We start from the raw sequence: 27,129 nt of genomic DNA, 5'->3' as shown, positions 1-27,129 counted from the left end.
GAAAAAATGCATGGATTTTTGAATTAACAGTTCCAAAAGTAAATTATTGAAATTATATTTATGTATACAAGACATTGTAGTTCAGCATATCCTAGCTGGTTCTTTGATGAAAATAAGCTTATGAGCTTGTGATTCATTCATTCATTCATTCATTCATTCATTTATTGAATCAATCAAAGTTGTAATGGTTTATAGTCTAAGGAACTATAAACCTGGGTGGTGTATACTATGCACAGTGCTTCTCCATCTGTTAACTTGTCCATGACAGATATCACTAGACAATTTGACTCTTTTCTTGCCTTCGAGCAGAGAAGCAGATACTTCTAGTAGATACCTCCAGTGGTCTCAGTGGGCCTTTACAAGCCCTTGCTCCAAGGCTTAGAGACAACTGATGTCTCTAGAAGTATCTGTGCAACATTGGTCTTGTGCCCAGCTGTCCTTCAATCTTAGGCATCCTCTTGACCCAGCAATTTCCTCAGTCAGGACATCACTGGTTTGTGAGTGAGTCTCGATTACCAGAATGTGCAGCATAGTGATGAAGTTACTGGGATAGAGACAATGCAGACTCTTTAAAAGTGGTTCCCACCTCCTTCCCCATTCATCTTTATTTCCAAGCATGCTGGTGTGAGATGAGAGATTTTCTCTTGGTCCCTTTGGAAATTTAGAAAACAAAGTTCTTTGTTTATGAAGCCCAGATCTTACCTTCAGCATCACGCTGTAACCCCTCTATATCCAACCAGAACACAGAGAGAAGCTTTGCAGATTTCTATTCTCAACTCATGTTCTTTCTCAGTGCCTCAGCACCCAGACCCTTATCTTAAAGATTTCTCTGCTCCAAACATCCCAGCCCATCTCCTGTGTGTAGCTTCCTAGCTGGCTGCAAGTCATAATTTCTCATTTGTTGTGAAACTTCATTTTCCCTGAAACCTCCGAGCTTTTCCTTCTATCCACCAACTCAGTCTTTCCCCTTCCTGTAGAGCAATAATTTGGAACCAGGGTTGATTTTGCCCTTCATGGGACATTTGGTAATATCTGGAGACATTTTTGGTTGTCACCACTGGGGGAAGGGAAGTGGATGTGCTGCTGAGCTCTGATGGGTAGAGGTTAGGGATGCTGAGTGTCCTACAATGCATAGGTCAGCCCTGCAACAAAGGACTGTCTGGCCCCAAAAGTCAGTAGTACTGAGGTTGAGAAACCTTGCTCTACAGTGGTACCAACATCCTTCCTGGCATTTTGAGGTCTCCCTAAAAATCCGACCATAATTAGCACATTCCATAGCACATCTTCAAACCAAGTCCATTTCTTTTCAGTTCTTTGACTCCAGCTGGCATAAGGAAATAACATGATGTAAGTGAGAGCTCCTCAAGCGTGCCTCCACCTTTCCTCTCTAGATGTGACAACCCTACCTCAGAGGGGTCAGTGTGAGAATCCTGTAAGAAAATAAAGATGTTTTCCTAGCCAGCACCATCCCATGGATGGGGTGTGATAAACGGGAGCTGTTCTTGCTGCTTTGTTGTTAGGACCATCTTATCATTGATATTCTCTCCCTGCAATAGCTACCTTTGACCCAAGGTCTCTGCACAAGGCTATGTCTGCTCCCCTCTTCTTGTCTTTCTGGTCATTGCCTTGGGAACCTTCGTTATTCTTTTGATACCTCTTACCAACTCCAAGCTTGTGGGGGGGAAAGTGAATTTAATTTCCTGTAGCTATTTGTTTCCTGTAGCTGTGAATACCTTTGGCTCAGACTCAAGCTTGCATCTGAGAGTTTCTGTTTCTAAACCGTGAGTCTCTTAGCAAAAGGGCAGGGTAAACATGTGACACCACAGGACTCTTGACAATGATGGACCATGTCTTGGCCCCGGGACTCTTTGAGCATGGTGCTGCTGCCCCATCATAGACCTAACCCATCACTGTCCCAGCATTGGCACCCCATTAGCACAAACACATACCACCTTCTACCTAAAGGGGATGAGCAAAATTTTAGGATTCACGTTAAGCTCACCAGACACATGTTGTGGGCACATCAGAATAATTTTTCAAACCTTTTTTATTTCATACAGGTTCACCAGGTACATATCGCGGGTATCTCAGAGCCATGGAAAAAATGTTTTATTGAAGTATATTATATATTTTGAAAAGTACAAAGATCGTGTATGCACAGCTCAAAGACTTTTAAACAAAAGAATATAACCATGTGGCTCATAACCCAGATCAGAAAAAAGACACTCGTTAGTTCACTAGAAGCCTCCTTATGTCTCCATCAGTGACCTCCTTCCCAAAGGTCACCAATGTCCTGATTTCTTTAATGATAGATCAGTGTCACTTGTTTTTGAAATTTATCTAACCAATATTATATGGGATGCACCTTTGCCTATTTGCTCTTTTTTTTTGCTGAATATTTGAAATTCAACTCTCTTGATAGGCATAGCAGAAATTATTTGTTTTCACTATTATCTGTGATTAATTTGAAAGTATATACCATGATGTATTTGTCTGTTCTATTCTTAATGGGCACTTGGATTTTTTTCCAGGGTTAGCTTTTATGTAATGATCCCATGGACCCTCTCATCACTGTCTCTTGCACTCGTACATTCCCTCGGGTTTATAAACAGGAGCAGAATTGCTCCATCATAGAAGTATTTGGCCTGAGGAGATGCTGCCAGTTTCCCAAAGTGGTTGTATTAGCTGACTCTCCCACTAACAGTGCAGGTGAGTTCTAATAGCATGACATCTTTGCACACTTTGACACTTTCCATTACATTTTTTTTTTCATTTTAGCCATTCTGGTTGGCATGTAGTGCTATATCATTGTGGTTTTAGTTTGCATTTCTCTGATGACTAATGGAACTGAACATCTATTCATATGCATATTATCCATTTGGTTACCGCTTTTGTAAAATGCCTGTTCAAGTCTTTTGCCCACTTTTCTATTGGGTTGTCAGTCTTTTTTGATTTATAGAATTTCATGATATATTCTGGGTAAGAGCTCTTTGGTGGTTATATATCGATCATCTGTCTAGGTAACTAACTGCCTATCTCCTATTTCATCTGTCTACCTGTCTATCTGCTATTATGCCACTCCATGTCTTATCCTTTCACTAAGTTAATGGTGTCTTTGGATGAACAGACATTCTTTATTTTAAAGAAAGCCAATTTATCAATTATTTTCTCTAAGGTTATTGATATGTGTATCCAGTTTACTACTTTCTTATCTTAAGATCATGAAGATATGCTTTTTTATTATATTCTAGAAACTTCACTGTTTTTTTATATGTAGTCTGACAATCCACCTGGAATTAATATTTATATACAGTGTGAGGTGAGAATCAGAATTTGACCTTTTTGATTAATTGATCCAATGCCATTTATTAACAAACTATAATTTGGTCCACTACACTATTATTTTATATAACATAATAATATAATAAATCAAGTGACCATATATATGTGACTCTGTTTCTAACTGTTATGTTTCATTGATCCATTTTCTTATCCTTTTATCAATAACTCTGTAGTTTTAATTACCATATATTTAGGATTAGTCTGGATGTCTTGTAGAATAAATCTTTTAACTTTGTTCTTTGTTAGGATTGTTCTGGCTATTTTGGGCCCTTTATATTTCCATATAAATTACAGATTCAGCTTGTCAATCTCCATAATCTCTGTTGGGATTTTGACTGGGATTACATTGAATCTATAGGTCAATTTGGGGAAAATTAATATATTATCAACATCTTTTTCATCCTTTTACTTTCAATATTTAATGACTCCTCATAGCTCTATCTCTTGTAAGTAGCATGAAATATTTTTCTGGTTTGACAATCTTTATATTTTAATTTAGATGCTTGAAAATCCGTTCCATTTATATTTAATGCAATTACTGATATGTAATTACATTACATTTATATTTGAGTTTTAATTTGCTTTTCTGCAATTGGTTTTTCATTCTTCTTACCTGTTTATTCTCTTTTTTCTTTCTTCCCTCCTTTTGGGTTAATTTCTCAATTATCTCTTCCTATAGGCTTGTTAATTATACATTATTTTTCCTTTAGTGATCACAGAAGAGATTAAAGCATTCATCATTTACTGATTAGAGTCTGATATAAATAATTTATCAATTATGCGAATTTATCAATTCGCAGAAAGCATGAAGAAGTTCGAATGCTTTAACTCCATTTATTCTCTCACACGTGATGTGTTACTGTCGTCATTTATGTTAATTGACAAAGACATTACCGTCATTTTATACAGTTAATATTATTTGAGAATGATGTGTGTACTTACCCTTTCCATTGTTTTTCACTCCTATATGCATTTCTGATCTTCCATCTAGGTTTATATTTCTTCTACCTGAAACACTCCTTGCAATTGTTCTGCTAATTGTGAATTTTCTCAGTATGCATTTTCTGGAAATGTCTTAATTTTTTTACTTTACATTTTAAAGATATTCTTGCTTGGTAAAGGATTCAAGGTTAGCCATTGTTTTCTTGCTATTTTTTAAAAGATTTATTTATTTATTTATTAAAGAGCGAGAGTGGTGGGGAGGGGAAGAAGGAGAGGGAGAAAGAGTCTCAAGCGGACTCCACACTGAGTATGGAGCCCGATGCTGGGCTCAAGCCCATGACCCCAAGATCATAATCTGAGCCAAAGCCAAGAGTCAGACAGTAAACCAACTGAGTCATCCAGATGCCACTTCTTGTTATTTTTTAAATAGTGTCATCTCACCATCTTTCAGATTCCATCTTCTCAGTTGAGAAGTCTGCTATGATGGTCTGAAGATAATGTCTCTTTAGCTCTGCAGGCTTTAAAATATTTTTCTTTGTGTTTGTTGATATCATAAATGAAATTGTTTTCATAATTTCATTCTTGGATTGCTTATTACTAGCATGTACGAGTACAACTGATTCTTTATATTGATTTTGTTTTCTGCAATTTTGCTGAATGTGTTGGTTCTAACAGTTTCTTGGTGGCTTCTTTAGGATTTTCTATATATAAGATGATGTCATCTACAAATAGAGATATTTCTTTTCTATTTCTTTCTTTCTAATTTGGATGCCTTTTTCTTTTCTTGCCTATTTGCCCTGGTTAGAACTTCCAGTACAATGTTGAATAGAAGTGGTGAGCACAGACAACCTTGTGTTGTTCCTGGTCTTAGGGGGGAAGCTTTCAGTCTTTCACTCTTATGTATGATGCTAGCTGTGAGTTTGTCATAGACACCCTTTCCTAGTTGAAGGAATTCATTTTTCTTCTTAGATTGTTTAGTATTTTTATAATGAATGGGTGTTCAATTTTGTCAAATACTTTTTCTGTATCAACTGAGATGATCTTGGGCTTTTTTCTCCCTTTATTCTATAAATATAGTGTGTTACATTGGTTGATTTCCATTTTCAAACCACCTTTGCATTCTTGGGATAAATCCCACTTGGTCATGGTGTGTAATCCTTTTAATCTGCTGGATTTGATTTTAGTATTTTGTTGAGGTCTCTTTATGTTTGGATTTTTGAAATAGTTTTGCTGTGATATGCCTTGTTGAATTTTTCTTTGTATTTATCTTCCTTGGGTTTGGTAAGCATCTTTTTTTTTTATTTTATATTATGGCTTAAAGTCTTTCATCACTTTTGGAAAACTCATAACTCTTGTCTCTTCCTATATTTCTTCTTCCTCTTTCTGTCTTTCCCTTCCCTTTTGGTCTCCAATTGCACATATATTAGACCTATTTCCCATGCCTCATAGTTCTCTTCTCCTTTTTAGGTAGTTTTCATCCTTTATACTCTCCACATTTCAGCCCAGATGGTTTTAGCTAACTTCTTGTTTCTTCCAGTCACTCTCTTCCTCCACGTCTAAACTGTTGATAAACTTATTTCGTGAGTTCTTAATTTTAGCCATCATATTTTTCAGTTTTAGCATTTCCATTGTATTCTTTCTAAAATCTTTTGTCCTGTGAAATTTTTTATCTTGTCATGGTCATCTTAAAAATCTGACAGCTTCAGTGTTTACTCCATCTTTGTTCTGCTCCGTTTGCTCATTTTTTGGACTCATTGTGTAGTCCTGTTTCTTGTTCATGCTGATAATTTTTTATTGGGCATTAGACACAGACATTGTATTTGAAAAATTATAGAAAGTGTAGATGAGCCTTCAGCTTCTGGTAGGTACTTAGAGTAGGACTGAGTTGTTTCAAGCTTGGGATTCAACCTGGGAAAGATCGAGTCTGTTTGCTCTTTGGGTTACATAGAGAGTGTATTTCCCTCAGAGTCCTGACAGAGAGATTGGTGGTGTGTTACCTTTGCTCAGCCTCTTTGTTGGAAACTGAACTCCAAATTTCATCTCCCCAGGACCACAAAATACCTGAAAGCTCTGTTTGTCTCTTCAGATTACTGCTTGCTATTTCTTGGCCTTTCTAGTTTAAGAATAGGTGAATGCCTCCTGGGGAGTCATAGCTCAGACCTTTAGGCTTTTCCTGTCTGCTTCTCTTTGTAAGATTTTGGCCCCTCAAGTGTTGGCTGCCTAAGAAGTCTAATCTTCACTTTCTCTCTTTCTTACCCCATAAGACTCTGAAAAACTCTGTTAAGCACCTTTGCTTCTTAGAATCTGTCACAATTTGGCTTCTTACTCTCTATGCCCAGGATTCTTAGAAATTGGTAAATGTCCTGAATGAACATACTGTATAGACTGTTGTGCTAGCCTCAGAGAGTTTTTCTTCACTTTGGACCTTGGCCCCAGTTGTTTTGGCTGCCTTGATAGCTCTTTAGTGGTATTTAGGTTTTCTAGTCATTCTTGGGGAGAGGTCTGTTTACTACAGGTTAGTCTGCTATCACAGCAAGCAGAGCCTCCCCAGGGCTACTTTGGACTGTGTACTGTAAACGTGAGAGGACTCACCAGGTAAAATGAGTGATCCCTTCTCCACAAAGAGTGTTTAGGGAACCTTCCTTTACTTCTACTTCTGAGGAGACCCATCCTCAGGTCCTTATCGTGTCCTACTTACCAGTCTCTCTACCTCAAGCCTGTTTTCCAAAAAGACCCTCAAGCTTTGGACAAGAGTATCAGGCTACACTGAAAGTATGAAGTAATAGTATGTAGTAATGTTTTAAAATATATAGTCCTTATCTATCTATTGGAGATTCATACTGAAACATTTAGAGATTAAGTGATGAATACCTCTTCCTCACAAGGAAACTCTTGTTCCCCTTTCTCTCCTTTTTTTTTTACTGTATCTATGTGAAAAGGTGGTTATTGTGATAATCATTGCACAATATGTGTAAATTGAACATCATGCCTTAAACTTATACAGTGATGTATGTCAATTATTTCTCAGTAAAACTGGGGAAAAAATGACATCACAAGTACCTAAAATTTGCTTTAAAATAATCCAGCAAGGAGTTCCAGTGGGAAGAGGAGATTTGCCATATGTTCATATTTGTTAAAGCTGAGTTATAGGTATGCAGTGGTTCATTATACTGCTCTATGTCAGAGGGTTTGGATATTTCCATAATGAAAAAAAATTAGGCATGTAAAAAGAGTCACCCCCTACAGAATAAAAATCAGAATTTCTAGGCTATTATACAAAGGCCCATCTACCCTTTACACTCCCTGTCATTCATGTTATAGTTCCTTATAAAGGCTGTTGTATTTGCTTATGACATTTCTTGCCTAATATTATTTAAAAATAATTTAAAAATAAAAATAATTTAAAAAATTATTTTTACTATTATTAAGATAGTGATTTTTTTAAAAAAAGATTTTATTTATTTGAGAGAGAGTGAGAGCACAAGCATGAGTAGGGGAGGAGCAGAGGAAGAGGGAGAGGAAGAAGCAGACTTCCCACTGAGCATGGAGCCAGACTTGTGGCTTAATCCCAGGACCCTGAGATTACGACCTGAGCCAAAGTCACACAGTTAACTGACTGAGCCATGTAGGCACCCCTAAGATAGTGGTTTTCAAAAGAGTTTGAAGGAGAATTTACAAGCAGTTGAAGGAGAGACCCCTGAGAAGTTTTCCAAACTGCCAAATTACATAAAGGTACAAATAAGCACCCCCCAAGCCCTCCATATTATTATTATATCCATATTATAAAACCAGTGCCATTAAAACTACCACTAATTTTCACTGCCTGCCATATGCAAAGCATCATGCCAGATGCTTTACCTGGGTTACTGCAGTCACTCCCCAAGAACTCTGAGATGATTATTATGTATTATTCCTTTGTACAGGTGTAGAAACTGAGGTTCAAAAAGTCTAAGTAGCAAGAAGCAAGGTAACAGCTACTAAGTGGCAACCTCAGATGGCTGACACCAGGGCCCCTTACCTAATTAAGGAAACAGTGCTTCTCAAACTTAAGCCTCTATCAGAATCATCTGGAGGGCTTGTTAAAACACATAGCTGAGCCTTACCTCTCAAGTTTCTGACTCAGTAGGTCTGGGGCAGGGCCCAAGAATTTGCATTTAAATAAATTCCCAGGTGATGCTGATGTTGCGTGTTTAGGAATCACACTTGGAGAAATGTTGCACTAGAGTGCATTATTTTAGGGAAGCAGTAATATGATTTGTTCCCCTCAGATATGCAAGTTAATCTTGGTGGTTCCTTTTAGGTGTTGGGGAGACCCTGCTGTGTAGAGTGTAGAAAAAATGACCCATGGCTTTGATTTCTTTTACTAGTGGCGTGGCTCTCTTCTGGTAGCTCCCATGGCCAGGAGACTGGACAGGGTCTTTCCTGTTGCTTTGCCACAGGTGGGCAGCTTCCCATTGCAGCAACAAGTCAGATGGTCTCTGTTTATGAGCCATTTTGATGATGAATTCTTCAGCACCTCTCAAGGCCACAGTGTTGGGTCTGTTAGGACTTTTCCTGGAGAAGTCTCAACTGCAGTCACAGTAAACTTGTGAATCTTTGCTCCTCTCCTGGCCCCACCTGCCACTCCAGCCTAATTCTCCACTCTTATTTACCTCCCCCCAGAGCTCCTGTCACACAAACCTGTTCTTTCTTCCCAGAACATTTTCTGCAAGGCTCTTACAACTTAGTTAGGGGAATGCTTGCATTCTGCAAAGCGGTCTTACGGTCAAGAGGGTGAATGAGTATAATGGTGATAGACAGGTTTAGCCACTATGGGGCCCTGCTGCCTAGCAGGTAAGAAGCTGCCTGCCTTCTAATACAGCTATTGTACTTTGCAGCTGGATGGTCTCGTAGAACTTAATTACTCAGCACCTCAGTTCTGTCATTTACAAAATAAAATAGCTTTTTGTGTATTTCAGAGTTGTTTTGAATATTAAATGATGTAGAGCACACAAAGGTCTTACCAAGTTGACACAAAATAAGAGCTAAGTGAGCTACCATGAGGACGAGTTCCTGCTCATTTACACGAAGGTCAAGAGCACTGGGGAAAGAATGGAGGCATGGCATTTGGACCGGAACTTGATGTGACCAGTTGTTGAGATGAGTTGTTTGGATGAAAACAGTCTCGGTGGAAAGGATGGATAAACAAAGACACAAAAACAGCCAAGAAGTACAGGGATGGGTCTTTAGCAAAGAGAAGATCTGTTCATTGCCTATTCTTTGAGTCTCTTCTCCCTTTCTACCTACCCTTTGTGATGGGCTGGAAATTCAGATAATGGCTTACCTTCCTCTGAATCCCAGTCCTCCCCAGCCCATGAACACATCACACCTGGCTTGTCTTACCTGGATTTCCTCATGCCATATTTAGGGGTGCTTTCCCTGACTCACTGTTAGCCCTTCTTTTGTGTACCATGCCACAGAATATCACCATTCTGTTTTAGATCTTATCATGTTCTATTATAATTGTGTGTGTGGTGGAGGTTTTGTCTCTGTTGAGCTGACTTTCTCTGTTTGCCATGGAGACATGTCCATCTTCATATTCTCTGTGCCGGACTCACCGTGAGGATTCAGTGGATGTTGGCTGGATGTATGGATGTATAATGTATGGGTAAACAAATGAAGGAAGAAAATATTTTCCAACTGAGAATTGCCCAAGGCATAATGAAAATATTATAATATAGAGCCTTGTTACTCAAAATGTGGTCCAGGGACCAGCAACATCTCTCTTACCTGCAAGCTTGTTGGAAATGCGGAGTGTCAGGCGCCACCCTAAACCTGGTGAATCAGAATCTTCATTTTAACAAGATCCCTGGGTGATTCATGTGCACTTTACAGGTTAAGAAGACCAGTCTACTGGTTAAGAGAGAAAGCTCTGGAGATGGGATTCAGAGTTTAGATCGACCTCTTACCCAGTTGTGTGAACTTGAGCAAATCACTTTTTCCTGCTGGGCCTTAGTTCCTACATTTGTCAAATGGGCATATTGGTAGTGATGGGGTTTTTTGGAGTAGTGTTGGTATGTTGGTGGGGTCCGGAGCCATCTGGAGCCCCAAGAAAGAATTCTTGAGACGTCTTTGGTGCAAAAAGGTGGTTTTATTAAAGCATGGGGACAGGACCCGTGGGCAGAAAGAGCTGCTGCCGCAGGGTTGTGGGGGTGGCTGATTATATACTTGGAAGTTGGGGGAGTTAAAGGTAAGGAAAGTTCCCAAAGGACTTTCATATGCTAAAGAAGACTCAGGATCCTGAGGGAATGTTATACTACCTAAGTATTTGTCAGTGGGCTGCAGATTATAAGGACATTTAATTTTATCTACATTTCCTTCTGCCTTTGTTTCCCACATCAGTAGTTACCTCATGGTCTTATTGTGAGGATTCGATGTGTTAACAGACGTGAGGTGCCTTGTAGGATATTGTCCTGGCCAATGGTAAGTGTTCAGAAAGCATTAGCGTCTTATTAGCCATGCCCCACTGACTGCCCAGAGGCCAGGAGGAAAAGCAGAGTGCACTAAAGATCTAAACAGATGCGGTGCCCTTGTGTTTCCTGTCCACACCGGCACCCGGCTGGTGGAGGCTGGCTGGCTAGGGCTGTCCCTTCCTGTGTGGGGCTCCTTTGAAGGGGCACTGCTGACGTGGGGAGCATGGCCTTCCTCTCAGCTGCTGCGCCGCCAGCCCGAAGCTTCCTGGAGCTGAGGACACCAGCCAGTTGTGGAGAACCACCCTTCCCTGGCGCTGAGTCATGCTATCCCTATTCAGACAGGGATCAAGGCAGGTGGGAAGCTCCACAGGCCTGGCGGAGGTGCCCCAGGCGCGGGTTTGGGTGACTCATACTGTACCATGAGTCATAGTTATTACATAAGGGCAGATCAAGAGCATTCAAATGCCACACAAGCCCAAATCTGTCCCCACAGACTGGGGAGGGGGTGTCAGCAGGAGACTCGCCAGGAGACACGTCCTGGAATCTCCAGAACAATTTGGCCCCACTCCTCAGAGGTTCCTTTTGTATATCCCCCAAGGACTATGTCATCATCATTGTCACCATATTCATCATTGATGTGGTTACAACTTGAAACAGACAGCTAAGTTACTTTTAAGAATAAGAGCAGAGCTGTAGATAACTTAAAGTGATAGATTAATTAGCACCCAAAGACTGGGGATATGAAAAAGCAGTAACTCCTTCTGAAGAGCTATGTAAATAAATGTGAAGTTAAATTAAAAGGCAACTCAATAAAGGGAATACATTTATTTAGCAAAAGAATAAAGCTTTTACACCAATTAATTTAACAAAGCTCTTCCCCCAAAATACAAATATTCAGGAATGGTAAAGGTAGAGGAGGGCTAACACCCAGGCTCCCACCTTGAGGCCTGAAATCAGAGCTTTCTGATGGCAAGCTGGCCTTGGGAAGGTTTGAGATATTTGACTCTCTAGGTTTATGCTGAAGACATGGTAGGAAACCACAACGATATTTATGAAGAGAAAAATTATTATATATATTAAGGGAATGCTGAAAGCACCTTTTCAATCCACTTTGCAGTTTGGTTTTGTTGTTAAATATTAAACCTACTGGTCATTGCAGGTATCAGAAAGGCTTTTGCAAAGTCCTCAACGCCATGGAAAATGCTACTGCTAAAATATTAGGTGAAGCAATAAAGCAGAAAACAAAATTTCTTTTTAAAACCTTCGGGTCGAAGGTACATTAATAACAACAGAAGCTTGCCCCACTCTGAAATTTAAAAAAAAAAATCAAAATTTGGAAGAATCGAATAAAACACTGAAAAGTTACTAGTAATTATCAGAATTCAGTGAACATTTTTCCCTCTTAATGTAAGTTTTCAAAACTTTCTGTAGTTAACATTGTTTTTATGATCTGCATGTGTGTATATATACAAATTATTATATGTTTGCATAGAACATGTATGAATATATAGTACAAAAGCAGTATATAGTATATATAACAAATATAATATGTGATATAATATGCAGTAAACTGTAAGATTTAACTGGAAGGAAGAAGTCTTTTTATCTGGTGTATTATAGTTATTCAAGTCCTGTTCTTTATCATATTCTCCTTTATATTTATGTGCAAATGGTGCCCAGCAGACAAAAAGTAGCCAATTTTCAACTTCAGGACAGTGGACTTTAGAAGAAAGTGGATATGTGCTGTATTAATCCCTGTGGATTAGGTATTTCTGTATGGAGAGCTCCGGTGGACTTCTCACTGCTGGCTGAGCCAGGGACCAGCTTTTAGTTGTGGTAGTTACAGGTCTTTCAGCTTCACAGTAGATAATCAGGTGGCAACTGGGTTGGTCCCTCTCATCCTTTCCCTCACCCTTTTAATAAATGTCAATGTACTGGGTTTTTCTGGGCCATAGAATATCTATGTCAGGGGCAGGGGCAAGTTCACAGGCATCCCCAATGCAAATACAGTAGTGAAACTCCAAATCTCCCTGAATGTCAATAGGGCTGTGGTCCTATGCCCAAAAATGCAAAGAGAGAGTCTCTCACCTCCCAGGTAATCTCCAGAAATCCATTTTATGGGAAGAAGAAAATGAGCTGTACCAGGATACAGATATCTGTATCCTGGTACATCACTCTAGGACATCTTCCGATCGTGCTAGGCAGCAGGGACTTGGAAACGCACTTGCCACTACTAGAGAGGCATGAAGTTCTTCCCAAGCCCTGACCCACCACACAAATAAACGTGTCATCTCGGTCTTATAAAGCCAGTCTTTTCCCCCTTATCATCCCCTACCCGGGGCTCGACAAACCACAGCCTGGAAGGTCCAGCCAGCTGCCTAGTTTTTGCTTTGTTTTATTTGGCCCTTGAGCTAAGAGTGACTTTTATTTATTTATTTTAATGCAGTGAATTTAAATACTTACATAAGTATATACCTATTATTCTCAAGTCTGCCTTTTGGCCTCGATTTTGCCTAAAATATTTACTCTCTGGGTCTTTAAGGAAGCATTTCTGACTGTTTCCATCCTCATCACCCCAGCTGTTATTCCGTGCTGGAAGTACTACCATGCTTCTTACTGGTGCCCCTGTTCCACTCTGCTCTGTCCCCACATTTGTTTCTGCACACAGCAGCCAAGGCGCCAATCAGAGTGTGATTTCCCCTCACTTAGCGCCTTCCAACAGCTTGTCACTGCTCTTAACTGCCCACACTCCCTACCTTGCTCCTAAAGCCTGGAGCCCCTGCCGGCCTGGCCTGGACTCTCTGATTCCCCCACATACTCATTGGGGTCCAGGCACCTGGCCTTTCTGATTTTTCTCACGTTGCGCTTCAACATGGCCCTGGTATATAAGCTTCACAGAGGTATGGACCTGGTTTTGGTGACATTATATTCCCCAGAATGGTGTCTGGCACATAATAAGCGCTCAATAAATATGTATTGAATATATGACCTTGAATCACCAAAGCGACCCTGTGAAGCAGGATTTTTTTTTTTAAGTCACCATTTTACAAATGAATAAAAAGTTCAAGGAGGAGGGAAAATCCACGAAGTAGTAGAATTGAGTTTAGAATTCAGGACTTTCTGACATCCCACTACATTATGTTCCCTTCATTCAAACATAATGGCTTTCTTCTGCTAAACTACATAGGACAAATCACTGCATCTGTGAACACATGGCTTTCTCTAGTAGAAATACCTTTCTCCCTGTGTGAGAGTCCTCTGTTCTGCTCTGTTCAGAGTGCCCTGATCCTGGCTGCTTTGTGTTACTGAGCAACTCAAATTAAAGTTTACCTGTAATCCCCTAAAGCCAGTGTCTGGCTTTGGGCTGAGGAACTTTGTTTTCTTGCGGGAACATTCCTATGTAACTACTGCCTAGTCAAGGCCTTAAAACACCACCTATCCATCCTCTCCCCTCCCAACTGGGAGGCATGAGGCCACCCCTTCAGAAAAGAAGTCTGGGCTCCTCCTGCTTTTTTCCTGATGTTCAGATGGCTGCTCAAACTGCACTAGGTTCTTGGATTATGTTTGGCATAGGGATAAGGGTGGGGATTTCATACATCCTTGGGGCTTGTTGCCCATATAGATCATGGGCCCTTTATTGGGTCTCCATCATCAGCCCTAGTCTTTCCCCAAATTTGATCATCTTACTGCTCTCATCTTGAGTTTTACTTTGTTTACTTAATAGACTCACTTTTTTTTAAACTTGTTATTTTGAAATAGTTACAAAAAGTTTACAGAAATTCTCATATAAAATTTCTTTTCTGATCTATTTATACGTACACATGTATGCATGCATGTGTATATATGTATAGGTAAACTTTCTTTTCTGAGCTATTGAGAATATGTTGTAGACATGGGTGCGTGTTTCTTAAAATTAAGGGCGTTCTCATATAACCACACAGCAGATGTCAAAGTTAAGAATTTAATATCATTGATGTGAAGTGTCTGTTTATGCATATTTTCTGTTTTAGGATCAGTAAAGGATAAAATACTGCATTTACTTGTCACGTTTCTTTAATCTTCAATCTGCAACAATTCCTTGGTCTTTGTCATTCATGAGCTTGAAATAGTTAAGAGTCCAGGCCAGTTATTTTGTAGAATGTCCCTCAGTTTGGGTTGATTCAGTCAAGGCATTTTGGGCAGAGCATAATATCAAGAGGCGCACAATGCCAATTGGTCCCATTACTGGTGGTGCTAAATTCACCACCATTTAAGGTGGGGTTTACTGGGTTTCCCCACTGTAAAATTATCCGTGTTCTATTTCATTAATAAATATCCTGTGGGAGGTACTTTGTGACTTGGTAAATATCCTGTTTCTCATCAAAGCTTGATTTACTAGTTTAAGCCTGATTGATGAATTTTGTCTGAATCAATTATTACGATGAGATATGCCAAATGGTGATTCCTTTATTTTTTTCTCTTAATTGACATTTTATTAGAAGGAATTGTAAGTTCTCCCTTTACACCCACTGTATTATCCATTCCAATACATTATTTATATCTTTATGTATTTACTTAATATCAGTATGGGTTCACATGTTCCTATATCATTCACTGAGTTATAATCTGTTGCTAGCCCTATTTATTCTGATACTCAACTTGCCCCAGATTTGGCTAGGGAGGGCCCCTTCAAGCTGGCTCCTATGTCCTTTTGATATGTACCCATATTTCTTCTAGCACATCCTTACTTTCTGACTTGGTGAGCTATTCCACGCTCATATCATTAGGCTTTTCCAGGTCTAGCTCTGAAATCAGACCTTTTTCCAAGGAGCCCTGGATTCTTTTGGAGGATAATGACTTTGGAAACTAAGATCTGGATAACAAGTAGCTCATTGTTATGGATATGTCATTGCTTCCAGATGCTCTCAGTGAACAGAGCTACAAAACAGAAGTATGATACGTGTGTATACATATGCCCACAAAAACAGACCCATAAACCTCCACATCTATATCTCATTATCTACCTATATTTATGTTTGTCCATCTATATTATAAATCATGAATTCACATTAATACCTTGAATTCCAATCTAACACCCAGGGTTCATGCTGATCTGGCTCCTTTCCACATTTCTTTCTTTCTTTTTGACCATGAGAGACTGTGATCCCATTACCCACAATATATTTACTTATTTCATCAAGCTTAGAATGCACAAAGAGTGGTTTCAGAATTGCTAATCCATATTACTGTGAAGAACAAACCCACTAACTAGATGTCAATATTTACGTACAGCTATTTTTGTCTTTAGTCTGCAGGATATCATCCGGATACTGTATTTAAGTTATTTGGGCTCATTCTTTATTCTCCTTCCTGTATGGTCATGTTATTCACTCAATATAGAGTTAGTTCACCTATTACTGTTTGTATTCTATTTTAATGTTTTTCCATTATCACTGTTGATTTTTTTTTTATGTGAAACATTAACATGCTTACAAATGTTCTTGTTCTACGGAAAGATGCCCTCAGAGAAATACCCCTCTCCCATTCCTGATCCCACACCTCCAACCTTTCTATCCTTCCCAAACCTTTTCCACCTACCCCTGCACATAACCAAGGTCACTGGGTTATGATTTACCCTTCCTGTATTTAGAAGGATACATGTATACTTGTTTTCTTTTCCTTCTTACACAAAAGGTAGCATATTATAGATATTCTTTGTACTTTGAGTTTTTTCACTTAAAAATAATTCCTGGAAATCACTCCCTATCAGTTAATAGAACTCATCCTCAGTATTTTTTACTGTGACATTTTTCTCGACTCTGTATGGATGTCCCGGACTTGGTTCAACCATCTCCGGTGTATGAGCATTTAAGTCATTTCCAGTGTTTGCAATTGCAAACAGTGCTGCAATGAATAAACTTGTGTACATGTATTTTCTTATTCTTGGAGCTATATCTTCAGGGTAAATTCCTAGAAGTGAAATTGCTAGGTCAAAAGCTAACTGCAAATGTCATTTCGTTAAATATTGTCAAAATACTCTCTACAAGACTTGTACCCATTCACATTTCCACCAGCAATGTATGAGAGTGCCTAAGGCAGTCCACTTTTTAAAAACTTTCAAAAACTTCTTTTAAATAAATATATTTATCACTAACATGACTGAAAACAATCACTGTCCAGAAAAAGAAGGTGCTCTGGAAAATAAATGCAGTGTCAGCAAAAGGTAAAGTTATAGCCAGTGACATTTGGCTGTGTAGGTGCTGTACCTGGGGTCCTGGGACTCTGTTAAAAAGAGAAATTAGCAAATGCTCAGGAAGTGTTGATGATCGACCAATGTCACGGGGACTTTCTTTGTAGCATAAACAGAAGGTTTGAAGGGGGGTTGAAATGGCAAGAACACTGTCTCTGTGACCCAGGGCTCCTTAGTGCTGGGTAAGTGTTCTGTGTAGAATCTGACACATTCTACCCCCACCACATTTGGGATACACCAGTCTGTGGACCCGGGACCAAACTCCTTCGTGGGGCCTGGAAGATTCCTGCCTCTCTGCCTGGCTTACATTGTAGCCACCTCTCTTGCACACTACTCCCTGATCTCACTAGAAGTTTCACGTGACCAAAATCTCATCATGGCACTGACTGCAGCATTGCCCGGGAGCTTACCTGGCCCAAGGCTTTCAGGCACTTTATTTCAGTTAATCCCCCCAACTGGCCAACACCTTGCCAAGGTCTCACAAAGACGAAGCAGGGCGAAGCAGGTTGAGATCCTGGTGTTGTTCCTGTATTTATTTTTTCCAGGGCCACAACCCCCCTCCTCCCCGCCGCCAAAATGACTTCTGTCTCCGGGTCAATATCTCTCAGCTGTAAGCCCAGGAACAAGCATGGATTTGATGCTTTCGCTTTTTTCTAAAACCACTCAGTGACTGGAGGAGACCATATGAAAGCTTGTCACCTGTGCCCTGGAGTCCAGCATCTCAAGCTTTATTGTATTGGCCAGAGGAGGAAGAAGACATTTTAAAAGATTTTTTCATGAAGAGATGAGGAAGAGTAGGCATACATCAGTCTCCTTCCAAATCAGCAACAAATAAAGGGTCCCATTTATTTATTTTTTTTAACCTGGTGCGAACTCTTATTTATCCAGACAACGCATTTGCTTTGCTTCTTTTATTTCCCCCTCGAGGCTGCTCCCAAGGCCACAGAATGAAAAAGGCCACAAGAAGTAAGCCATCAGTAAGCCAGCCTGCCATTCAGTACCTTTTCTTATACAACAGTTATTTGTAAACTAATCAATAAACTTTTCTTATTTTGTTTGCTCCTTTAGAACTCTTAGCAGCCGGCTGCTGAACCATGAAGAAACTTAAAATAGCGATGATCTCCCTTCCACGCTGCCTCTTTCCCCTCATAGAACCCGCAAGCCAATCTGTGGTGTTTATACTTGAGGCCATATGAAGCGAATCTGTATGGAAATAAAGGATAGAAATATTCAGATTGAGTTTTACTAAGTGAACCTGAGGTTTTTCTGTTTAGCAAAATAGGCCAGGTAAATGCGTTTCTGATACAGAATAAATCACTTGTTTGAAGACCTATATTCCCTTTTGCCATTTTGCTTAGAAGTGGAGAATTCACAGTCCTCTGCAGAAACTGTGAAATGCACAAGTCCCTTCTCTCCCCTCTCCTCCTCCCCCTGCTCCTCCCCATTAGGTAGTTCCCTGAGCTGAACTCATCTTCCCATTAGGGTCTGAGAGCCCTACTCTCCCAGCCTAGGTCTGGAGGTGCCCAGGCTCTTTGCGAAGAGCCAAGGAAGAAAGAGGAAAGGAAAAGAGTCAGAGATACATTTACAGAGCACCTTCTAGGGCAGATCCTGAGGCCTCATTCAAAGAATCTCTAACGTGAAAAAAAGCAGTCTCTGGCTTTGGGCAATAGAGTAATGCCACACATTTATCGTTGTGAAGGCAAAGATTAAGACATGTACAGAGGTGCCTCAGTAGAACATAGGAAGGGATCCTCACCAGCAAAACATGTGTCCAAGCCAACGGTTCTGAAGCACTTCATGCTAGAGTAGGCCTTTTCACTCATTTGTTTATTTAATCATTAATTCAACCAATATCTGTTGAATGCAGGTACCTTTATAGGAGTATGAGCCATGGACAAGGCAGACAAGGTCCCTTCTCTCATGAAGCATGTAGTCTTAGTGTACTGTAAAGCATGACTTGAGATCTGGGAAAGGAGAGCAAAGGAGAAGAAAGGCATTCCAGGTAGAGGGAACAGCAAGAGCAAACACACAGAGGCAGGAAACAGCCTGCTGCTTTCCCCACCTACACTGAGTTCATTATTACCTCACAGTCAGCTGAGTCTGGAAGCGGGGAGAAATAATGATGGGGAGGGCTATGCCATTGGTTTGTCCAGTAGGCATACAGACAACTTCGAATCTCGCTCTTATGATTCTCCTGTGTGCTACTTCTATATCCCAGGCAAGAAAAACAATAAATTTTAGGATTCTTGGTGCAAACTTTTCAGAGACAGATCTTTGGTTCTGTATAGCCAACATATTTTAATCTGTCTGGGGGCATAATTAATGCCACAGGGCAGAGGTAAGGGAAGCAAAGCCAGGGACAGATACTGATGATTGGTCTTGGGAGAAGACCATTGGCCAAGGCCAGCCACCTGTGGACAGGTGGTCTACAGACTCAGTGACAGCGTTTGCCTAATGGTAATCTAGTACATGTAGTCCATTTAGAGAATCCAGATGAATGGGAAGCATCTAAATAGTCCCTGGTTTGTGAATCCTGAGGGAGAACAAATGACAGACATGAATGGTCCTTACTGAATTATCAGAATTTTTTCAGGAGTGAAATCAGCTCATGTTAATTGACATTTCTAAGTCAAACCATATGAAACTGCCAAAAGTTGATGATTTTTGCTCTCTAAAAATGGCAATTTCATATGGTCTGACTATGTTACAGGGACACTATGGAGTGCTTGATATTTATCATCCCACAAAGTCTCACCTGCCCCCCCCCAGTTGAGGTATGTACTACTACTATTAAGTTCCTCATTCCATAGCTGAAGAAATGGAGACTCAGCAAGGTGACGTAAATTGCACAAATCCACACAACTAGAGGAACCAGGACTCAGACTTGTATAGTTGTTGTCAAATTCTGGCTATGATTGACATGCAGCAGTTCTATTCTCTCTGTATGGGAGCTGTGGGGCCACTGAAGGCCCTGTGTCCTGGGTGAGCCTAGCTGGGCCTTTCTACTCTGTGAATCAACATCGGTGTTCTGTGCTCTGAAGGCAACATGATTGTGTGTGTCCCAGACCCCTGCTTGGCTGGAATTGCAAGGAACTAGAGGACAAGACACAGACGTTCAGCTGAAGACTTGGTTTCTAATGAAGGTGGAGGCCAGACAAAATTCTGGAAGTATTTTGAAGGTGACTCAGTCTCTACTGGGGTTTCTTGTAATGACTGTCTCAGCACCTGTTTGCTCAGCCATACCACAGACCCTGTTTTGTCAAGAAGTCTTCCATGACTTGATTGTTAATGTCAAAGCTTGCAGAGCTGCCAGCCCTTCTCCAGAACCTGAGCCCTCAGAAGGGGTTTGAAGTCAGTATGGGCAAGGTCATGCTGGGAAAACATATTCCGTAAATCTCAGTGGCTTAACATAATCAGTTCCTCTATGAGTCTGTCTGCCTGTCTCTCTCAAGCTATGTCTCTAGCAAAGAGATGTTGTCAGAAGGCTCTGCTCATCAGTCACACAAGCACCTGGCTGAGGTGGGCATCCTTTGAACATGTGCTTCTACAATCACCTCAGCCTAGGGAGCAAACATGTGACATTGTGCACTGGTTCTTAAAGCTCCCACCAAGAAGTGACACACATCACCTTTGCTTATATTTCATTGGCCAAACCAAGTCACATGGCTATAGCTATCTTAGAAGAGGGTGGAGAAATACAATCTTGACCATATGCCTGGAAGACACAGCACAAGAAATGTTTGGTGATTGTACCAATGATCACAGCTTTTCCAGGTATTGTAGAGGAATGTATGCTCATCCCTGGACCATTAGACATGGATCTACCAAACGCATAATCTCATGGAAGGCTGATTCAATAGGACAGGAGGCCGAATGAAGCGAACTCTAACAACCAAAGAAATCATGAGGGCACATCTTAACACTATTCTATCACTGAGTGTTGCTATTGTGACAAAAGGCTAGACTCCAGTGAGCAGGGGGAGTTTGCTTTCCAGCATCTCTCCATATTGCTAAATCATCTCTTTTCCCTTGGTCTTCTACCCCAAGTAGGCCTGGGCCCAGAGAGCAATCCTACTTGAATAATTGAGAGTAAATTTGACATTGCATCCAAATAATCTTTCTATATGAAAGCCAGTGGTAATTCTGTAGGGAAACTTGTCAAAATGCCATTCCAGAATCCCTCTCTGAGTTATGAAAGCCAAATAAACATTTTGAAATCTTGCTTTGGATAGATGTCAGTCGCTGGGATGAGTTGCATACTATAAATTGATGACATTTAATGTTCATATTAAATCAATGAAATCTGTTTATAGGTAGTTTACATGTCTTTATGTAATAGATTATGTTGATGAGTTCTTACAATTTCTGATGTGTCTGATGGGAGTACAGTTTGTAAGCAATACAAGGAGACAACAAGAAGACAAAGCTAATGATTTTGCTATGTATTGTGACATTAGTTTTTTTTTTTTTTACGTTAAATAGTTCTACCCCTCCATTTTCTTAAGCTCCATCTAAATCTGGAGGAGATGGAGGCAGTGGGTAAAGAATTTAAATAAAATCTATATGCCAATACAAGCTTATATCTTCTCTTGCTTCCTTTCTTGTTTAAGCCAAATGATCATGTCTAATATGAATCCAGGAAGTAAAAGTTCTGAGAACATGTCACAGTTGCTATTTCTGCCAATAATAGCAACCATTTATTTAACAAATGTTTATTTAGGTCTGCATCGTGCTATGTATTGAACAGTGAATGAGATGGACAAGGTCCTTGATTATTGGAAATTATGTTTTAGTGGAGATGTGGACAGTGAGGAATAAAATACAAGTAAAATGAAATTTCAGGTAATAAGACTCTTGAAGAAAAAGCAAAGAATGAGGATTATGAATGACAGGTTTGCTTGAGGGAAAGTAGTCAGAGATGCTTTTCTGAAGAGGTAATATTTGGGCCAAGAAATGAACAAAGTGAGTGAGTGAGTCATTGAAAAGTCTTTGGGGAAAGAGATACAGGCAAGGGTTCTGATGTGGGAATGAATCTATTGTGTCTTTAAGCACAAAGGCCAACATGATGGAGCTGAGTGAGTGAGGCAGAGTATGGGAGGTGAGCCTGGAGAGGCAGGCAGAAGTAAAATCATGAAAGCCAAGGTGCAGAATCTGGATTGTATTCCGTGTGTGATATAAAATCACTGGAGTTTTTTGAGAAGAGGAGTGACATGATCCAATTTGTATGTGTCTTGAACAAGCCCATTCTGGTTACTGTGTGGGGAGAATCAACTGAGGAAGCAAGACTGGAAGCAGGAAAACCAGGTAGAATATTTCACGAGTCCAACTTAGAAATTGTGCTGGCCATCCAGGTGGTTAGAATAGTCAAATTTTGATATATTTTAAGATAGAGCCAACAGACGAGATTGGGGAATGAAGCATGAGAGACTATGGACTCTGAGAAACAAACTGAGGGCTTCAGAGGGGAGGGGGGGGGAATGGGATAGATTGATGATGGGTAGTAAGGAGGGCACGTATTGCATGGTGCACTGGGTGTTATACGCAACTAATGAATCATCGAACTTTACATCAGAAACCAGGGATGTACTGTATGGTGACTAACATAATATATTAAAAAAACATTAAAATAAAAAGAAAGATAGAGCCAACAGGACTTGCTGATGGATTGGGTGGAAAAAATGGCATTCCAGGTAGACATCAGAGCTAGATATATCAAGGTATAGATTTGGAAGTCATCGGCAAAGGGATGGTATTTAAAGCCAAGAATCCAAGTGACGTCATGTTGAGAATGAGTTGTAGATATGGAAGAGAAGAGAACGAAGGCCAAAATGCTTGGGTGAACCTACATTGAAGACTGGGAAAATATCAAAGAATTGGATTGGCCAGTGATGAGGGAGGAAAACCAGGGAAGTACGGTGACTGGAAAGCTAAGGTAAAGGAGGGGGGGGGGTGTTCAAGAGGAATGACCTGGGCCAAGTATGGCCAATGACCTAGAGAACTCAAGGATAATGCAGTCTAAGACATGGGAATTGGATTGAAGGAGAAGAAGACCATTGAGGAATTTATAAGAGATGTCTTAGTGGAATCATACAGAAGAAGCTTTGACGTATTCTGAAAGTGTTCTGAGTTACTAGTAAGAGTTGCGAGGCCTTTATCTGTAGATGCTCCATCTTTGGGCATGTCCAAATGCTGATGGGAATAATTGAGTAGATTGATGATGGAGGGGATGGAGGAGCAACTTTAAAAGAAAATTCCTGAATGGATGAAAGACAGTGGGTTTAGAGAGCAGTAGAGATGTTTGATCATCATAACAGGAGAGAAGAGAAGGTCGTCATAACAGGAGAGAAGAGAGAGAACAGCAGAGACACAGTGGAAAAGAGAAAACACTCTTCTCATTGCTCCTATCTCCACAATAAAATAAGAAAAAGGGTCATCTATTGACAGTGAGTGTTGGCTGGCTGAGGAGTGAGACAGTGTCAATAGTTATCTGGATAAGTGGAAGGAGGTTTTGACTGGGGAATTGTGGTTGGCTTTCAGGTGGTGTGGAAGGGCCTCTTGAGATATGTGGCCAGAACTCTAATGTGAGGCCAGTAAGTATGATCGTGAATTTTTCTCTCACCACATTCTGCTTCTCAGATCCAGGCACAGAGCAAGAAGAGAGATGAGTTTAAGCAGGGATGATGTTTACCACAGCAGTGATGGAGGGGGAGAAGGAACTGAGGTTACAGGGTTGTTGTAGGGATGGACCATGGAATCCAAACTGGAGAAAGATGGTGACAGCATGTGAAGCCAAGCCTGGAGTCTCTGATGGGTGTGAACACCGTTTGTTGGAGTGTGTAGATTAAAAGTCAGCTGTTTGTGGCCAGAAAGTCTGATGTTTGAAACCGACATATAAGAAGTGGTACGGCTATTAATAACATACAGATTTAAAGTATATCTTTGGAAGAGGATAGGTGATGTGTGCTGGAGGAAAATCACCATAAATTCACTTTCCAGAGAGAAGAAATGAAAACATTGACATTATTTTTATACTGTGGCTACTGAAAAAAAAAAAAGTGGGTGGCAATGAATTCCCAACTTGAATAGGTTATGTGGACTAATGAATCCTGCCCAATTACAGTGTTAACATTTGATATAAATGACTTTTTTTTTAAAGGAAAACAGACTTAAGTTTAATCTTTGTAATAATCTCACAGTATATGGCTACATTTTTTCTTGAATGTAAGAGAAGAAATAGAATAGAATGGAAAATACTATGGATGCCACAGCCTCTCTGGTCAATAATGTAAATTGCAGTGAGCGACCTTGAACTGTTGTGCCATTATTAGTTTCAGTGATGGTGAATTTTTGTGCTATCTTTTACTTTCTATGTAATTTGGGAGGTTTTGTGAACATCTGAACACCCCCACAGGTGTCATGACACCTCCACGTTAGTCCTATGAACAACATCTGACATATTTTTATGGAAAAATAAGGAAGGAAGATGTGCACTGCTGCAGCCCTGGGCAGACAGTATGGCAATTGTTATAGAAATGACCCCCAGCAAATCCCATTCCCTGCGAGGTGGCTTTGTTCCTTCTTCCATCCAGAAGTGAAGTTTATTTCCCCATGCTTTGATCTTAGGTGACCTTGTGGCTTGTTTTGACTAATGAAATGTGGTGGTAGAAGTGACATGGTGTGACTTCTGGGTCTAGGCCTCAAGAGGCCTTATGCTTCTGCTCTTGCTTTTCTGGAACAGAGCTGCCTCCACAGAGCTGCCTTTTGGAGGATGAGAGCTAAAGCAGCAAGAGGCCCTGCAGACACACATGTAAATAGGCCATCTCAGTTTATCCAGCCCCTATTAAGTCACTAGCTGATTGCTGCCATATAAATGACCCTAATTAAGACCAGGAGAAGAACCACCCTGCTGAGCTAAGCCCAAACTGCCAACCTATGGAGTTGTGAGCTAATGAGTGACTGTAGTTTTATACCACTAAGTTTTGGGGTTATTTGTTACACAATAGGTGGTTGATGCAACCAGTAAGAGTTACTAACAACAAGGACAGGGAGGGAAAGAAATAACATTTACTGAGTACCTACACTGTGTTGAGCAATTTATCTTGATTTTGCCTTACAACACCTCTCCGAGGAGGCATCATTTTCTTCCCTGTGAGAAGGCTGGAGGCCAAAGAAGCTCAGTAGCTGGTCCAAAGTCACATATCTAATGAGTAATAGAGCACAGAAAACACCCCTGAATCCCACTCTTAAATACATCAGTTTCACAACTTCAATGCACTTATAAAACACTTCCATAAATTTGACATATCTTTATGCTGTATGAAACATTATGTATTTAATAAAATTTTCTTCAAGTTGGCTCACTTGAATAAGTTACTAGACAAATATATTTAAAGCAGAAACATTTTGTTACTAGGACAAATACTGAATGCTTTCCCCAGGTGAGCTCTCTTCCAATTGCTTTGCATGAATGAATTGATTTAATCCTAACAGCAATTCAATCAGGTTAGAGCTATTGTCATCGTCATCCCCACTGGAAAAATGAGAAACATGAGGTAGGGGAGATTAAATAGTTGCTCAATGTCACCAAAGAAGTAGGTGGTTGAGGAATGGTTGTGCTATTGGCAACTGGGGTAGGGAGAGAGTAGAGACCAGGGATGCCACCAAACATTCAGCAGTACACAGCACAGCCTCCAATCTCCATCAAAGAATGATTCAGCACAACTGTCAGTAGTGCCAAGGTTAAGAGACACTGTTTCTACCTTTCTAAATGGTAAACAGAAACAAGTATTGCTTGCCATAAATGGAAACTCAGGGGAAAAAAAAAAAAGAACAATACTGAAGAATCTCTAGAAGCTATTGTTTGCCAAGACTGGGAGTCTTGGGAGCTCTCTTTTTGTTGAAAAGAGATTAGCAAAATGTTAGAGAGATAGTAGAGGCTAGAGACTCTCTCCTTGGGTATAATCAGAGGATTGTAAGAGATTTATATTTGGAATTAAATCTCCTTGTGTGATTCTAAGTCATTTATACCATGTCCATATCCCTATCAAATCATCCCACAATCCACTGGTGCAGAGCCAATCCTTTGGGAAATGTGGCTCTATAGTCTGGCTGGGCAGTGTGTACCCTACGGGTCAAATCTAGCCCATCACCTGCTTTGTTCATTAACTTTGGGGGAACATATCGTGTATGGCTGCTTTTGCACCATAGACACTGTTGCTTTGTGGCAGCAGAGACCATTCGGCCCACAAAACCTAAAATATTTACTATTTGGCCCTTTAGAGAAAAACTTTGCTGACCCCTGCCTAGACCTATACTTGGTTGGTAATAGGCACTCAGCCTACTATGTGCTGATATTTTCTGAATGAATAAACCCCTGGAAGACACTGTTCTCTCTGTCTTCCCTCTCTACTAGCACCTCTTTCCTCCTACTCCATCCTACCCATGCCTATTTAATAATTTGTTTGTTTGTTTGTTTTTGCATTTCCATTTTGCTCAACATGAAATGACAGCTCCATTCTTAAAACAAACACTTGTCCACCGAGTAGTTGATCACTGTAACCTGCTCCGTTTTAGGGCTCAGAGATATAAATGGGTCTCCCTGAGAGGGGATGGTGATGGATCACCATGTTCTCAGGAGTCTGAGCTATTCCCTTTCTCCTGTAGCTGTTGGCATTCACTGCACTCTCTCAGCTCCAGAGCTAAGGGGTGTATAATAGACACGGGAAGACCTATAAAAGTAACATCTGAAACTGCCACAGAGCTGAATATTGATTTATTCATTACTATAAATTTTTTGTCATTACTATGCAATTGCTCTATCTCAGGAAGAATTGATAGATGTGGTTGGAAGCTGCAACCCACTGTGCAAAACTTTTTCCCCCTTCTATAATTTCCTGTAACTCTTCTAAAGAATCATTATTCCTTATTACATAGCTCTGGCATGCCACCTATTTAGATAAATGCGTGAACAAGTGTGCAGTAAATATTCATAGTGGCCCATGTGTCAACGGTATATGTCACTAATTAGATAATTTAGTAGTTCAAATAAATAAATAAGAAAATAGAAGCACACCCAGGAAAATAGTGAAATAAAATACAGACTCCTTGTAGGAATCCAGGCAAATAAGACAGCTTTTCAGGTTAAAGGATCATCTTTATATGTTG

At 40.2% G+C, this 27,129-nt stretch overlaps 1 long non-coding RNA gene across 1 annotated transcript in view; it reads left to right on the top strand.

Annotated features, from left to right (window-relative positions):
* LOC123791332 (uncharacterized) overlaps nt 1-27,129 on the top strand; it is a 458,920-nt gene that overhangs the window by 427,291 nt on the left and 4,500 nt on the right. The window lies entirely within an intron of this gene.

This window comes from Ursus americanus, chromosome 21 (assembly GCF_024610735.1).
Source record: "Ursus americanus isolate L20-20 chromosome 21, mUrsAme1.1.p, whole genome shotgun sequence".
Classification (NCBI taxonomy): domain Eukaryota; kingdom Metazoa; phylum Chordata; class Mammalia; order Carnivora; family Ursidae; genus Ursus; species Ursus americanus.
Note: the sequence above shows the minus strand (reverse complement) of the source record. Positions and strands in the feature narration are given on the sequence as shown.